We start from the raw sequence: 16862 nt of genomic DNA, 5'->3' as shown, positions 1-16862 counted from the left end.
CGGTGAAACAGGAAGTGACCAAAAATAGTTGAATACGTCAATCAACCCTAATTTATGTCATATACTAACATACCAAATCTTGTTTTTTCATCTGAAAAAATAAAAAAGTTATAGGGGGTGAGCCATTTTTGAGACGCACCCGGTATAGAGAAAAATTTTCGTAATCTAATAAATTAAATATTATAATCAAGAATCAACATAAAATCATTGCATTATACAACAATCCTATCCGATCTTCGTTATTAAACTTTATTTTATATATTTATATTGTTAAACTTTATGTTATATATTTTTTATAGATTTTAATTTTTTTTCCTCCGCTAAAAATCGGCTTTTCGTTTAAGAATTATTATTTTTTCATGTCTTAAAACTTAAACTTAAGAATTAGAAAAAATCGTCATTAATTAATTTTTAATTTTACTATAAAAATAAAATTGAAAAAGCAGGGTTTTTTGAAAATCTCGAAAACCGTCTCGAAAGCCGCGGGGGCATATTTCCTATATTAATCCGAATATACCCTTTACTAACATATATTTTTCAAATACACGCAAATGTTTTAGACGTTTTAAACCGATGTCAGACACGTGTGTTTTATCCTGATGCGTGTGTCGATAATATTTTATGTGCCCAGTGTGTTCATAAAATGAATTGTAATTAACGTCATCATATTAGCCTAATGTGTTTTTTTGCAAGTATTTTTATCGGCTAGCTTAAAAATAGAACACATTATTAATAGCCGCTATTCAAGTACTATTTTCAATATTGTTTTGATGAAAGTAGGTGTTAGTCATCCACACAGAACAAAAGAGTGTTTGCATAAAACCCTTGTTTATAATGCAAGGATAAAACGTATTTTAGAATTAATAGTTTTACGATGTAGTTTGACCTCTTGACGCAAGTTTCTTCGACAAAACATTTCGCAAAAGTAGGTCAAGCGTAGGTCAAATGCAAAGCACGATCCTAAAGATAAAAGTAATAGAACTGCGATAAAAAAATAAAATAAAAGGACTTTTTAAAATAAAATATTTGTTTTGCATTTAGTTCATCCGTTAGTCAAAAAGAGCTAGATTATATCTACTTTAATTTCTAGTTACTTATTTTTCGTAATAATTTCAAGCTGATATAATAATATCATGCTTAATAGGCTTGTATAATTGTAACGATCACTTAAAATTAGTAAATATTTTTCTGCATAATTTATTGAAGTATGGTACACAATGTTTTGCAACAAAAAGATGAAACAAATTGGGCTGATAATACTAGAGGTGTTGAAAAAGTAACTATTCGTTACTTGAGTACTCATCGTTACTTATCGATACCCGAAGTAACTAGTAACGAATTTAAAACCATACAATAATTACTTTGATTACTATAACTAAACACACCGGAAAAGTCTAGGGATATTACAATTTTATCCAGCCATCATCAGTAATTTTATTATTTGCATTTCTGATATAATAAAATTAAAATAAACAAATAGTTTACAGGACCTATTGGAAATAAAAATGCGAAATTTACCGAATTTTTCAAATTTACCTCTCGATCTCTTCTTGACGTACAGCCTGCCACGCTGCATTCACGGCCCGAACCAGATCCCTACGAGTTTCACGAGGCATATCCATTCTCAAAATTCTTCTTTGGACCGCGTCCCATACGTGCTCGATGGGGTTGAGGTCAGGAGATTGTGCCGGCTAGGGTAAGATGTTTAAATGATGAGCATTAATAAACTCACTTACCACTCGGGCTGTATGAGGCCGTGCATTGTCATGCATGAGAATGAAGTTTCTCCCAAAATCATTGGCATATGGTAACACGACAAGCTCAAGAATTAAATCACGATATCTGTGATTCCTGTTAGAAATCTTTCAAGAAAAACGAGATCGGTTTTTCGGCCTAACTGGACTCCTCCCCAAACCATAACTGTTCTACCTTGATAAGGGTGCACTTCCTGAACATGATCCAACCGAATAAAAATTCCCGGTTCTCTCCATACCCTAAGCCTTCTCGAATCCGGATGAATTCCAAAGCGTGACTCATCCGTGAAGAGAACATTGGCCCATTGTTCATTCGACCACTGAACATGATCTTGAGCCCACAAATACCGTACCTCTCGATTTCCTCTCGTTAAGGGTTGAGCTCTCCAGGGGCGTCTGCTTCTTAAGTTGACCTCTCTTAATCTATTGCGAACAGTGTCAGGACTAATGGTTACATCTATGGGTTACATTATGTGTTTCCTGGAGAACTAAACTAAGCTCTGGTACTGTAAGAGTCGGTCGGCCTCGAGCATTTAATTGTAAAAAATGATCTTGCTGAGGGGTAGTAATGCGATGTCGCCCTGTGTGCCTTTCAGCAACATCACCACTTTCACGGTAGCGTGCATTTAATCGCGATATTACACTTTGCGTTGTATTTAATGCTCTAGCTACGTTGATTTGGCGCATTCCAGCTTCGAGCATACCCATGGCCCTTAGCATTTCGTCTCTGTTAAACTATCTACGCTCCATAATGTCGTTTAATAAGAGTTATAGAGTAAACAGAGTTATTTGAATGAATTTTGGCCAGTTATCATAAAAACATAGCCAGTACAGGTTAAAATCGAACAATTGATGCTAGGTGCTTTTTATACATTTGACAAAAAATGCACAAACACTTCTGCAAATATCCCAAATTTAGAAATAACTAGTGTGACTACTTCGTTTCAATCGAAGTAGAAAAAATCGGCCTACAAATATGTGGTTGTTTATTCAAAACATTTATTTTTAACTTTCATAAAATGATATCCCTAGATTTTTCTGGTGTGTGTACTTAGTAGTATTAATCATTTAGTAGTAATACTTAGTAGTATTTATGGGAACTTAAAACAACTTTCGTTGCACGTCATCAATGACACCATGCGTCGTCTTATGGAGTTTGCTGGTGGTCGTATTATAATGTAATCAAATGCGAATTCTATAAACACATATAAGGTGGCAAAGGGATGATAAGGGGGTGAAATAAGGGATGGAAGGCTGCAATATTTGTTAAAATATGTTCTACGAGTATGAAATTTTGCACGGAGGTTTCTTGGGTGACGTAAATGAGCACTAAAGGGCGATTTCTGAAAATTCGCCTTCTAAGGGGGTGAAATGAGGGGTAGATCTATGCAAAAAAATAAAATTCTAGCAGTATAAAATTTTGCACAGCCCTTATGTGACGTAATCGAACAGTTAGAAGCTATTTTCGGAAATTTACCTCCTGAGGGGATGAAAATGGGAGTAAAATTTTTTGTATAATTTTCTTTAAAATTAGTCCTAGAAGTTTGAAATTTTGTACAGAGGTTCCTGTAGAGAGTGACAAAAGTAAGTACTTAGAAGCGACTTTTTGAAAATCCATCTTCTATAGAAGGGGGTGAAACTGGTGGTGAAATTCTGTATATATTTTTTTTAAAATTAGTCCTAGGGGTATGATATTTTGCATAGAGGTTACTTAAGTGGCGAAAGCGAGTATATACTTAGAAACGATTTTGTGAAATTCGTCCCCTAAGAGTGTGAAATTAGGGGTGAAATTTAAACGATTTTGTGAAATTCATCCCCTAAGAGTATGAAATTAGGGGTGAAATTTTGTACAAGTGAACTTTTGAATATTTGTTCAAAAATTGTAACGGTTCTAGAAGTATTAAATTTACACACAGAGGTCCATTAAATGAAAAACGTGAGTACTTTTTTTAAAACGTGAATCAATTTTTCACGTTTCTTAAAACGTGAATCTATATCTAGTACGTGACATTAGTCTATGATCTATATCCCTTACGCAGGTGAAATTAGACACAAAAGTTGACAGCAGTTGACAAAATTGACAGCAGTACCAAAATCAGTACAAAGCATCAAAGTAACGAATATTTGAAATGATTACTTAGAGTGGCTGCAACGACGTCCCGTAATCCTGCGGTTAAAACATAACAATTGGTTTTTATATATAAAAACCAGCTGTTATGATTTAACAGCAGGATTACGGGACGTCGCACAGTGGTTTCGGCAATGGAAAAAAAAACAAAAAAGAGGGTGTTAAATCGGGTTTAAATTGTCCCATCTTACATCGAGTTAGTTCAAAGACAATATAATAATATTACTTTTTTAATTTAATTACTAGTTTTGAATTTATAACACCTCCTTTTTCACAATTTTCTTAATATACGAAACGCGCAAAAATAAAGCGAAAACAAGTAATATTTTGCAGCCCTTCTTTTAATTTCTAAAAATCGGTATTACCCAGGAACTGTTCCGTTTATCCATGGGCATTAAAAATAAAAATCATTTTGCCAAAATATACCGTGCCTTTGATGCAGTTTAGTTTGAATCTATTTCTAATAAAATTACTTTACTTCTTACTTTAATCAGACTAGAAAAAAAAGCTTTACCGAGCTTTGGTCTCGGATTAATTTGACTTAAAAAGCAACTGTTAAAGTAGTGATTCTATAAATTTTATCGCCACATTCGGCCACGTTTGTTGAAAATTTAAAAGAAAAGATAAACAGTGTGGAAAAAAATGAAAACTACATTCTTCATTTTTGCGGATGCTGAAAACCGGTTTTAGATAAATTTTGATATGGAACTTTATCAGTATTGTTGTTGGATTTGTCTTATTAGCTGGATAATAAACATGTCGCAATTTGTAATACCATACAGTGTTGTGTGCGAGTTACTCTTTAACCGCGAGTACCCTTTAGAGCAAGGTTTAAGGGAACAGTATCTAGAATTACAAGGAGAGCGGTAGTTGCTGGTAACTGGAGCCATAAAAAAAAGATTTCAACCCAACTTTACCAAAAAATTGAGAGAAGTGCATCATGTGAAACAAAATTTCTTTCGAAAGTATAGTGAGTGGTTGCAGGGCGAGTTTTTGGTTAATTTTCCTGAATCTGATCATGAATCCGAAAACGAGTCATCCCTTAAGTCTGTCGGAGGTCGCCCAGAGAAACCTTTTGAAGATTTGTGTAAAAGAAGTAAGCAAAATGAAATAAAAAAACTTCGAGAGGATTTTTCGGTTGAATTGATAATCGCAGCAGCAGAACAAAGAAAAAAAAGCTGATCCATGAAGTATATTGACTCTAAAAAAGCCTTGGGTTTAATTCTTGACGCATCTTTAACAAAATATCAATATGAAATATTAAGAAAATATGTTAAGAAAGTAGGCTGTAATATTTTCCCGCCCTATTTGCAAGTACTTGATTCAAAAAAACAGTGTTACCCTAATGCGGTGGAAATAACAGAAAGTTGTGGTAAAGTCACTTTGCAAGGCTTATTAAATCATACTGTGGCGAGAATTCTACAAGGAAAAACGGAGAAGAAAAAATTTTTGAAGGAATTTTGAATATGCCAGTTAAATTCTAAAACATTTTTTTTCAATTATTGGTCAGGACTCATAATACAAGGTAAATCAAAAATGCGCGCATTTTTAACAAAATTTTAAGTGAGACTCATTTTGTGGAGGGATGGAGGAGATCCATTTTTTGTGGGTAGTTTGAAGGAGGTGTTTTATACCTCGGGACGTTTATGAGTTTTTTGGCTATCGCTCTCCATTGCGATGTTTTCGATATTCTTATGATTGTCGGTAGAGTTTTAATACTAATAATTTTATCTCATTGTGAAATGAAGATATCACATTAAGCATTATGCATTTTAATGTATAATTAAATAAAACAAACAAATAAATTTATAAAACTAAAAAGTGTTACAGTTTGCGTTAAAAATTTATCTAGCTGGTATATTTAAATTATATGAGCAGGTTTTATTATGTATCTTGACATAACAAAAGAAGCATTTAACACTTTTTCATTAACGATACAGTATAATCACTTAGTATAATCATTAGTTAATACGCATAATGCTCAAAAATACAATATATTAATTTTACAATGAGATAAATTTATTAGAATTAAAACCTTACCGAAAATCATAAAAAAAGGAAAACATCGCAATGGAGAGCGATACCCCAAAAAAACTCAAAAACGTCCCGAGGTATAAAACAGCTGTTTTAAACTACCCACAAATAATGGAAATCCTCCATCCTCCCACAAAATGGAGGTCACTTAAAATTTTGGAAAGAATGCACGCATTTTTGTTTTACCCTGTATTATGGGTATTGACCAAGAATTAAATAAACTGCAAAGAACGGTTCTAGAGTCGATAAAAAGCATTTCAGAATCTGGCTAGCAATTCAAAATGCCTTCAATAGTTTAGAAAATACAAGAAGTTCAACTTGATGCAAAAATTTTCACTTTACGTTTCAATTGGTGCTCAGTTTACTTTTAAATAAATTTATCAAACCATGTTATTTGATGTATTTTATTAAGCTGAATCGAATAAAATCCGTCCCAATGCGATTGGATTAACGGTTTAGGAAATATAGGGTTTTTTCGTTATATTATCAGTTTCACGCCACTGTGCGTCGTTGCAGCCACCCTTAGTAGTCGAGTTACGATTAGTTAAAAGCAACGAAAATCAACATCACTAGCTAATACCCAATACGTAATGCCCCGGATTGTCTTTACAAGAGGAAAAACTTTTTTATTATTGACATTGTGGGAAAAATGCATTTTCATACTTTTTTTTGCTTGTTCTATAATTGTTTAATGCCGTTTATACTTTTCCAAATTTCCATACAGTTTTAGAGAAAAATAAAAAAAAAACAATTTCCCAGCCCTCTTTGACGCCGTTTTATTTCGATCATACGGTATAATCCATGTATAATCTAAGACTTAAATATAGTCGAACTATTGTTACTCAACCAACGCATTAAATTTCTCTCCTGATGCGAACTGAAATTATGTTTCCTATTAATTATTGAAAGTGGAACTTGGCTGATAAACGTTGTGTGCACCACAGACGGGGTAAAAGATAATAAACCCTTTGAAATGTCAGAGGATATGACGCACTATCCATGATTCTCCCCACGTTACTGTTCCCTCGGGCGTTAGTTTTACTATTTTGTTGGGTAATAAAATTTCATGATGTCTCATAATTAATAATAAAGTACTGAGTAGATTTATCAGTTGGATCTGTCTGGGCAAATATATGATATATAACCATGCGATCGAAGAAGAAAACGGCGTCACAGTAGACCTTGAAAGACAGTGATATATTCTGACACCTATATCAGTCATTTATTAAACTTTTTTTTAAACGTCACAAAAGTATTAATTTTTGCGACGAGATTAACAATATAAAAGAGTCATTTTAACGCCTAGGCATAAAAGTGAACCTCTTTGACTAGTAAGTATAAAAGTACGTTTTCAATATAACGTTTTCGAGAAAGTATTTTAAGACGTCTAGCTCTTTGATATATTTTTTACTATGCCCTCTGGAACAGCATGCGGCCCGTCTTGCGTTCACTACTGCGCATCGGAAGAAGATCCTATATTTTTTATTACTTTATGGTGGGTTCATACAGCCAAATAAAATAAAATAAGAATAAAATAAAATAAGAAATAAGGAATTCTTATTTGTGTGCGTTCATACAGTCAAATAAAATAAAATAAGAAATATATATTTGCTCATGCGCAGTACGATGAGGCTGGATAAAAGTTAACTTTTACGATTGTTTATAGTAATTTTACTATTTATAGTATATTTATTTATTCGTTGCCTACTATATTATACATTTTACTTATGTGAAATTATAAAATAAATTAAATCCAAACTGAAAATATTTGTAGGTTAGAATTAAGCGTGCGCAAAGCCGTTTTCACATAAAATAAAACAAGAAGTTAAAAGATAAAGACTTCTTATTTTATTTGTTATTTTATTTGGCTGTATGAACGCATGTACGGTATCCCATATAACCAACTTTCTTATTTTATTTTATTTTATTTGGCTGTATGAACCCACCATTAGTCCTATAAATTCTAGTATTGAATATAAACCGAACATGTCTCCATAGCGCAGTGCGTAGAGTTTCCGACCACAAACCGATGATTCAGAGTTCGAATCTGGGTCAGGTCAAAGACTTTTTTATTTTATTTTCGTTTACATTCTGATAGTAATAAAGTATTAAATAATTCTGGTAATTAAATAAAAACAAATATTTAATACTTTACTATCAGAATATAAACGGAAATAAAATAAAAAAGCCTTTGCCTCGACCCGGATTCGAACTCTGGATCATCGGTTCGTGGTCGGAAACTCTACGCACTGCGCTATGGAGACATGTTCGATTTATATTATTATATATATATTAGAATTTAAAGGACTAATAAAATATAGGATCTTTTCTTTCAATGCGCAGTAGGGAACGCAACGTTTACCGGCAGCCAGACAGGCCGCATTCTGTTCTAGAGAGCATAGTAAAAGATATATCAAAGAGCCAGTCGTCTTAAAATACTTGTTTAAAAATTATTTTGAGAAAATATACGAGTGTTTTTACTGTTTACTGCTTGAAATTCTTGCTGTGTGTAAGTTTTCAAGTTAATTTTTATTTTTGATATACGGTATGTCCCCGGATCAGGGCCGTATCTAGACCAACATTTCGGGGGGGGTTTGGCTTGGGGGGTGTACAAAAGCTGCTAGGAAAAAAGCACAATAAAAAAATCGATTTGGGCTACACTCAAATCTTAATTGAAAATAAATTTTAAAAAAGTAACATGTAAAAATTATTAATCTTAAAGGATAAACTGGTTATTTCCCTGGAAAAACGATTGACTACCTCTTTGATATCGATATTTATTTCTCTATGTACGTTTAATATAGGAAGTCCTGTCAATCGCTCCTGACCTGTAGAGTTACGTAGGAAGTCCTTCAATCGTCTTATGCTGCAACCGCACATGCGGCATTTAGCGAACTCCGAGCGTTCGTCAACTACCGAACGCTAGTGATCGGACTTCGCCTTTCCATCCACACATGCGGGTTCTGATAGCAACAACATAGTCAACTTGTCGCCGAACTCCGACTTCTTCATCCACACACATAGGAAATCGGCGAAGCCCCGATCGGAGATCGCCGAATACCGCATGTACGGTTGCGACATTAAGGGTTAAAAAAAATTTCTGGTGTAGCTGTTGACGCTGGTAGAGTTGCTAGGATCATTAATAAAATGTGTATATTTGGAAATATCGAATATATCGAAATATCGATATATTCGATGGCGTTTTTAGGTCGGTCGACTGGAGGTGGCTTTATCCTGACGAAAGTTCAAACTGTCGAAACTTTCGTGTAGTATCGGGGGCGGTCGTGCGGAGCCGACTGTAAACCGCCTAAGCTCCTCCTCCTTTCTTCGTTTAGGATATGTCTAGGCCGAAACAGAATAAAAACGTGTTCTTCTTTAAAATTTTTGGGCAAATAGACAAAAATTTGACGTTTATCCCTAGATCATATATATAGAAATACATTTTTAAGATATTTGTATATAAATTATATATGATCTAGAGATTTATCATGTGACGAGCAGATTTTATTCAAATATTATAGCTATTTATGTAACTAGTACCTAAAATGATGTTTTTTAGGACGAATCATTACTGTTTGCGGACGAGGCGTTAGCCGAGTCCGAAATAGTAGATGAGTCCTAAAAAACATAATTTAGGTACGTGTTACATACACTATTTTTTGTCATACGCTTTTTACAGTTTTTTAGAACGCATATTTGCAAATTTTCCATATTTGAAATTATAATGTTTGAAAAAGTTGGCTTATAAATTCATATCTTAGTAACGAGTTTGTTTATTTCATCGCATTTTGACATGTCATTCGAAATTTGTCACAAAATCACACAAATTCATCAACAATTTTAAAATGTTCCAAAATCCCGAACATATTGCTAATAAGGCCAAAGAAATCGTGTTGGATTTACTTCCTGTGAAGTCTCGTGCCATTTACCAGAAAGAATATGATGTTTTTAATGAATGGAAAGACAAAAATGGCGTATTCGTTGTAAATGAAGATGTATTGCTAAATTATTGCCACGAGGCGTTAGTACCGAGTCCGAAATACTTTGAAACAAATAACTTAATTCTTACGTGTTACATACACTATTTTTGTCATACGCTTTTTACAGTTTTTTAGAACGCATATTTGCAAATTTTCCATATTTGAAATTTATTTAATAATTTAATTATAATATATGTATAATTTTATGTGATTTTGTGACAAATTTCGAATGACAAAATAAAACAACCAAATAACGAATTTAGACATTTTAGTCCATAAAGGTTGCCATGACGACCTTTACGGCCTAGGCCGAAAAAGAAACATTTTACGGACTCATTTCAGTCCGTAAAATAGCTGTTTTGGGAGCGGCAGGCCGTAAAGGTCGTCATGGCAACCTGTAACTAATTACCTGTCTAAATTGTTAGGACGAATCATTACTGTTTGCGGACGACAAATTTCGAGTGACATGTCAAAATGCGATGAAAAAACATAACTCGTTACTGTGTTATATGATATTTATAAGCCAACTTTTTTCAAACATTGCAAATTTCAAATTTGAAAATTTGCATAATGTTCTAAAAAAACTTAAAAAGCGTATGACAAAAATAGTGTATGTATCTTAGTAACGAGTTTGTTTAGGACTCATCGCATTTTGACATGTCATTCTAACGCCTCGTCCGCAAACAGTAATGATTCATCTTTTGGTACTAGTATGACATAAATAGCTATTTTGTCATACGTCCCCAAAAACAGCTATTTTACGGACTCATTTCAGTCCGTAAAATGTTTCTTTTTCATTTTAGGCCGTAAAGGTCGTCATGGCAACCTTTATGGACTAAAATGTCTAAATTGTTGATGAATTTGTGTGATTTTGTGACAAATTTCGAATGACATGTCAAAATGCGATGAAATAAACAAACTCGTTACTAAGATATGAATTTATAAGCCAACTTTTTCAAACATTATAATTTCAAATATGGAAAATTTGCAAATATGCGTTCTAAAAAACTGTAAAAAGCGTATGACAAAAAATAGTGTATGTAACACGTACCTAAATTATGTTTTTTAGGACTCATCTACTATTTCGGACTCGGCTAACGCCTCGTCCGCAAACAGTAATGATTCGTCCTAAAAAACATCATTTTAGGTACTAGTTACATAAATAGCTATTTTAATAGCATTATGTAATAGTTAATGTTAATATCTTTTATGGGTAATTACCCTTTTATGTAAATATTTTTTAACAATGAATGATTTTGAATGTAACATTGATTTTTGATTTAGTGCTGGTTGATTTATGATGTTTTCATAATGTTTTCCGTCAAAAGAAATTTATATTTATGAATTAGTTTTCAGCGGAGGGCTTTAGTAAAAAATTCGAACCTTGGTAACCGTTTTCTTTTTGCCAAAAAGGTAGATATTTTCTTATGTTAGAAGTTATAACTTAATTGGGCATTGGGCATCAACATAAACATGTGAATATCTTGACTTGGTGTTTGTTGTCTACTTTAAGTGGTACTGAATTTATTAAAATAAACGTTGTTTTCTACATTTCTGTTTTATTTCAATAACAAAATACTGCTCCTACACCAGTGTAATAACAAAGACATCTAAATTTTAGCCGAACACACGCTGACCATTTTATAATCTGATTTGGTCGATTTATGATAGAATTGCAGGAATTGTATCACCTTCAACGAAATCAGCTAAGAAGTATTTAAAATATTAAGACAAAACCTTAGAGGGAAAAAATAAAAGGCAAAACCGATTTTTAAAAGAATTTAATATATTCCAAAAAAAATATTTTAACGCCACATGATGTAACACAAAAAGTAGGTAAACATCAGTTATAAAAAAAACATTAGAAATTTATACAGTATCCTTTAAGCTAGGCTCACGTTTTTCTGCAGAAATAAGTATTTCAATTCAACACATTGACTATCACAATAACTACACTAACTATATCAACTGGTTAAGCTCCGCATTATGAATATTCTTCACCCGGTCCTATTTTCAAAGTGAAGTAATGTAATTTTGATCCTGATTTATAAACAATATTATTTGAATGAAACTTTTGCTTTTAATTTTCCTGCCATGCTGGTAATTGCTTTGGATTTGTATTAACATTTTCAGGGTTAGAGTTCAGTATAGTTTGATGTTGAATTCCTTTCTAACACAATCTCACAGCTTCAGGCTTCAGGTTTACATACTATTCATACGCTGTAGATTTTTGACCTAAAAGAATCACTAAATATAGAAAAACTATGGGGAAAAGTGTTTATCATAAGCCTTACTTTTTGTTTTGATAAGGATATGGCCTGCAACTTTAGGCTTCCATAATCACTGACAAAATCTTGCTTTAAAATATTTGAACACACGCCTCCTATTTCCTTTTAATTTCTGGAAATTTGTAACAATTCATGGTGAACACTACTAATAATTTCCGTGTTTCTTATATCTTTGAAAACTCCACTGGGCAGTCTGGGCTAGCATTTAAAATAAATATCAAAACTAAGGGCTTCTATTTTCTATGTTATTCACGAGTTAAATTTTTGGTTTGTACCGATTCCGCATTTCTAGGCTTTCAGGTTCTGATTTTGCAAGATAACTTTACATTTTAAAATATTTTAAGTGTATATTTCCACCAAAAACAAATTGCGTTGACTTTTATTTACAATTTAAAATACAAATAGCGAGGGGAGGAGCCGAGATTCGATAACTTCCAATCGGGACCATTCGGTCTACCGTTCGCTTGCGTTCGGGTTTTCGATAACTTGGGCTTTCGAGAGTTTATGGTTCTCCCGGTCGACTGCAGGTAGCTGCTTCCATTTTTGCCGCCACAAGTCTAGTTCTGCCGCTAAAGTGTCATAGTCCAAAATTTTTTTATCTAATAGCAGAACAATAACAAACGTTAATCACGCAATGACCAGCAAAACACACAACATTCAAAATCTTGCCCTTGTCAAACTTTTGCTGTTTTAAGCACTTGAATGTTGAAAGTCGAAAATTTAAAATGACATTTGCTTTCAAAGTGGAAAAGTGAGGTTAGGATGTATAATGTATATTCATCAATGACTACAGAATACAAGGACAAATAGCACCCGAAACCAAACTGTGACCATTCTTCCAAACAGTGTCGTGGCACATATTTTACTTAACATTGCCGCTTGAATGGATATTTATATTTTTGATATTATATGTTTTCACTACGCCTATGGTGTATCGGGTGGTATGATACTAATTAATTACGAAAAAAAAAACGTATTAAAATGTTAACAAAAGGTACATAACTAGTATCGACGTATAGTACATATCAAGTACAATAATATCAGAAAAATAATTATCGAATTCAATTAAAAAAAACGCTAAAAAGGTGTAGAGGACTGTTTATTTCCCTATAAAACGTAACTTCTGGCTCTTTCTTATCATTGCGTCTTTTACACTTGACAGCTGAACAAATTACCATTGTAATAAAGTTTATACAAAGTTCACTACACACAACCAACTATTAAAAATCGCTAAAATTGTCGCTGATGATTCCTTCGTTATGTCTAAAAAGTTGGCGTCTAAGGTCAGAAATTCTGCTGCAGCCCGTATATGGGCGTTACATCTCCTTGTATTCTTTAGTCATAGTCTTGTATTTATTATTGTTACATCTCCTTGTATTCTTTAGTCATCATCCATCTTCTTCTTCTTTTTTGTTTCGTTCTTACTTACTCAATGATCATTACTTTTTAAAAAATTTCGGCCATAATTTCGGGGGGGGGTTTGAACCCCCAAAACACCCCCCCAGATACGGCCCTGCCCCGGATAGTATTTACAAGAGGAAAAACTTTTCTATTATTGACATTTTGAGAAAAATGCATTCTTCATAAACATTTTTGCTTGTTCTAAAATTGTATTTAGAAGAGGAAATATATTTTTTCTTCATAAAAAAATTACTCCTTCTAAAATGGTTAATGCCTTAAGAAATGTCACAATAATGCAAAATAATATATCAGTTTTAATAAATTTAGTTACTTAAAAAATCGTCGATAAATTCAGCAGTTTTAAGTTTTGAAAGTTGTAAATGTATTTTTACGTCACGAAAGTATTCATTTTTGCGACGTGATTTACAATATAAAAAAGTAATTATAACACCTAGGCATAAAAGTAAAGCACTTTTACGCCTAAGGACAAAATTACGAAATATATTAAAACTGACATAGTGTCAAATTCAACGAGCGTAACCATAGTTTCTCGATATACGTATAATTACTTACAAGGTTTTACTTTTAAATCTTTTTCGTCATACTATATTGTTATATTATTATAACATAAGCAAAATCAGAATGGAAAAGATGCATATAACGTCCGCCGGACGTTATCATAACGGCCGGCGGCCGTTAAGTTTCTAAGGTAATCGTAACGTCTGTCACCTGCAACAATGACTATTTATTGTCAGTTGGACTTTTCAAAAATTGGGAAAATAGACCATAGCGAGATGTCGCGAGAAATTCCGTTGGAAATACAGGAGGAAGCGGCTGCGGCTACTCAAAATTATACTTCCGACTATAACCAGAGAGAGATATCAGCAGGAATATGACAATTTTTTGAAGTGGCGGCAGGATAGAAGTATAAACAGCGTAAATGAAGCGGTATTGCTGGCTTATGCTAAAAGAATGTCTGAAATGTATTCTCCTACATCACTGTGGACAAAGATTCCATGCTGAAGCTTGCGTTGAGAGTATATGAAAACATCGACATATCAAGGTAAAAGCCATTATATTCTTCGATATTTAATCATACTCATCTAAATTATATTTGTTCATAGATTTGGTAAACTGTTCATGTTTCTGAGGCGCAAAAACGAAGGTTATTCACCAAAAAAGCCAAAGTTCTGTCGGAGAATGACATAAATAATTTTCTACTGGATGCCGATGATTACACCTGGTTACTCGAAAAAATTGTATTGGTGCTTGGTATTCTTGGAGCTTGTAGGCGCAGCGAGCTTTGGTCACTCACAGTTGATGATTTCGAAGATTCGGAGAAAAATATTCTTGTCTCATTAAGAAATACTAAAAATAAGAAAGATAGGAAATTTCTTATTCCAAAAACGGGCCTTCCGTTTGATGCCTATGGTTTATACAAAAATACATCAACCTGCGTCCTCGTAACTTTGACAATCCAAAATTTTTCATTGGTTACAAGAAAGGCAAGTGTGTTAAGCAAATCGTCGGTATACATACCATTGGGAGCGTACCGCAGAAAATTGCAAAATTTTTGAACTTGGAGAATCCAGAACGTTATACAGGGCATTCATTTCGTAGATCATCAGCAACCATGCTCGCCGAAAATGGTGGTGATTTACTATCGCTAAAGGAGCTAGGAGGATGGGAGTCTTCAACAGTGGCAGAAACTTACATAGAAAAATCAGTTTCAAAAGAATGAAAATAACAAATCAACTTTTTCATGATAGCTCCAAAAATAATGTGTCTTTAGTGGATACAAATATTTGCCATTCTTCAGTAGCATCATCTTCTTCTATAAAATCTGTAAATCCCTGGGAAGGATTACAGATTTCTAAGAACAACAAGTGCACTTTTAATTTCCATGTTCATTATCATGAAAAAATGAATTTTAGTATAAGACATTATGTATTTTTTATCCTTACTTGTGTTATTGTTCAATAAAATTTGTTATTAAATAGTAGTGTTTATTGCTCTAAAAAATCTGCAGTATGACGAAAAATCTAGAACGCAACACGGCCGATAACAAATAACGGCCTTGGCTGCTTATGATCCTCGGCTATCGCCTCGGATCACAAACTTCAGCCCGGCCGTTATTTGTTGTTTATCGGCCTTATTACGTTAATAACTATATATATTATTTGGAACTTTTGAAATTGTTTGAAAAATTATTTGGGGCGTTTGAAAAAAATAGCATGTTCTATTCGGAGTAAAAATGATTTTTTTGTGCCTCACCTGTATGTCAAACGTCCACTCCACAGCCTCGCCACAAAAAGTATCATTTTTACTCAAATTTAAAAATATACTATTTTTGCTTTTACATCGCTAAAAAGTGATCGTCGACGTCCGGATTTTGTCCGGATTTTTGGAAAGGCTTGCCTGGGGTGGAAAAGTTTTCATCTGGTAACCCTATGGTAGTATCGTAAGTTAATTTACTGGTACCTCTACCCTCCATAATTTAAACAAAACCCTCAAGGCCTCGACTGGGTAATTTATAGAAAAACCGCATGTGTGTCGCTACCTTAACGCTTATTTTTGATAAATAAATGAAATACATAAAAAATCCATTTACAATTTCTGTTTATCTATTATTTAATCAATATTCGTTCCAGAATAACAAAACCCAAACATGACAGAAATCAGTTTTTATTATAATAGGGGTTTCTCATGAAAATTCTAGCAGGATGTTTGAAACGTTCTTATTCCGTTTAATTTATCGCTGGTCGCCTGGAAAAATATCGATTTTTCTTTTCAGTAGGGAAAAATTACAGGAAAACTGGCAAACGTTATCGTATTCTTGTTTAATTTCTTTTCGTGACGATAGTGGCCTAGTAAAGTCCAATTTAACACTTTTATGGATATAAGTAAACAACATTTTTATGAAATCTTAAAAACCATTAAAGAAAATCCGCAGTGAGATTCTGTAAGCTCCGTAGCTAAATATTTCTTGCCTACCTGTGCCATGTTTATACGATTTATGAGTCACTAGAAAGAAAATACCGGGTGCGTCTCAAAAGTGGCTCACCACCACTATAACTTTTTTATTTTTTCAGATAAAAAATGAGATTTGGTATGTTAGTATATGACATAAATTAGAATTGATTAACGTATTCAACTGTCTTCAGTAAATGATTACAACTTTTCATTTTTAAATGATACTCTATCGGTATTTTTTTTTTACTTTTTCTATAAAAAATGACACTGAATAGAATGGCATACCATATGTCAACTTTTGACA

At 33.2% G+C, this 16862-nt stretch overlaps 1 protein-coding gene and 1 long non-coding RNA gene across 2 annotated transcripts in view; one reads left to right on the top strand and one right to left on the bottom strand.

Annotated features, from left to right (window-relative positions):
* Positions 1-16862, top strand: part of LOC115878001 (phospholipase D3-like) — a 35036-nt gene that overhangs the window by 4532 nt on the left and 13642 nt on the right. The gene's annotated exons all lie outside the window — the stretch shown is intronic.
* On the bottom strand, positions 11664-12751 carry LOC115878002. Its single transcript, XR_004049456.1, has 2 exons — positions 12191-12751; positions 11664-12131 (listed from the first exon to the last, which is right to left on the bottom strand). It is a non-coding gene; the product is annotated as an uncharacterized LOC115878002 (long non-coding RNA).

The sequence above is a fragment of the Sitophilus oryzae genome, unplaced genomic scaffold (genome assembly GCF_002938485.1).
Source record: "Sitophilus oryzae breed Bouriz unplaced genomic scaffold, Soryzae_2.0 scaffold_149_pilon_pilon, whole genome shotgun sequence".
Lineage (NCBI taxonomy): Eukaryota > Metazoa > Arthropoda > Insecta > Coleoptera > Curculionidae > Sitophilus > Sitophilus oryzae.
Note: the sequence above shows the minus strand (reverse complement) of the source record. Positions and strands in the feature narration are given on the sequence as shown.